This window comes from Magnolia sinica, chromosome 19 (genome assembly GCF_029962835.1).
Source record: "Magnolia sinica isolate HGM2019 chromosome 19, MsV1, whole genome shotgun sequence".
In the NCBI taxonomy this organism is placed as follows: domain Eukaryota; kingdom Viridiplantae; phylum Streptophyta; class Magnoliopsida; order Magnoliales; family Magnoliaceae; genus Magnolia; species Magnolia sinica.
The window spans coordinates 25,286,929-25,287,696 of record NC_080591.1 but is presented as its reverse complement, the minus strand read 5'-3'; the positions used below and the strand labels follow the sequence as shown (position 1 = coordinate 25,287,696).

Below are 768 nucleotides of genomic sequence, written 5' to 3'. Positions count from 1 at the left end.
CGCAAACAGTTTCCTTAACCTTATCCTTCTTTAGTTCCATGGCCTCGAAGTCCCTTATGAGATTAGACACTTTAGCATTAATATTATTATCCTCTTTCACAAAGTATAATTCGCCCCTCTCATTTGATTGAGTGAGCCTAAAAGTGGTGCTTGATTTTGGGTAGGTGTCCCATGATTGTGTGTTTTCAGCAAGTCTGTCCAAGTAGTCCCACACATCATCGACATTTTTATTCATGAATTCCCCATTGCACATTATCATAACCAATTGACGCATGGAAGATGTCAGTTCATCATAGAAAAAGTGTATAATGCGCCACGTTTCAAAACTGTGTTGTGGTCATGAACTAACAAGATCCTTAAACCGCTCCCAACATTGGAAGAATGTTTCATCCTCCTTTTGGGCGAAGTTCATGATTGACTTTCTAAGGGTGTTCGTTTTATGATGTGGGATGTGGAAAAAATTTCTTTATGAACTCCCTTATCATGTCATTCCACGTGCCAATAGATCTGGGACATAGTGAATGCAACCACATCTTAGCTTTCTCTCTCAAAGAAAAGGGTAAGAGTTTTAGTCTAACCGTGTCCTCAGACACGTTTGGAAAATATAAAGTGAATATAATCTCATCAAACTATTTTAAGTGCAAATATGGACTTTCAGATTCAATTACATGGAATTTTGGAAGGAGTTGGATCACCCCTAGCTTAATGTCCATATGTCTCATATTTTCTGGAAAAACCATGCATGAGGGTGTACTCACCCCCGCTGGT

At 38.9% G+C, this 768-nt stretch overlaps 1 non-coding gene across 1 annotated transcript; it reads left to right on the top strand.

The window, feature by feature from the left end:
* Positions 1-323: 323 nt before the first annotated feature.
* LOC131235889 (small nucleolar RNA R71) lies at positions 324-430 on the top strand. The gene has a single exon (XR_009166404.1). It is a non-coding gene; the product is annotated as a small nucleolar RNA R71 (small nucleolar RNA).
* The last annotated feature ends 338 nt before the right edge of the window (positions 431-768 follow it).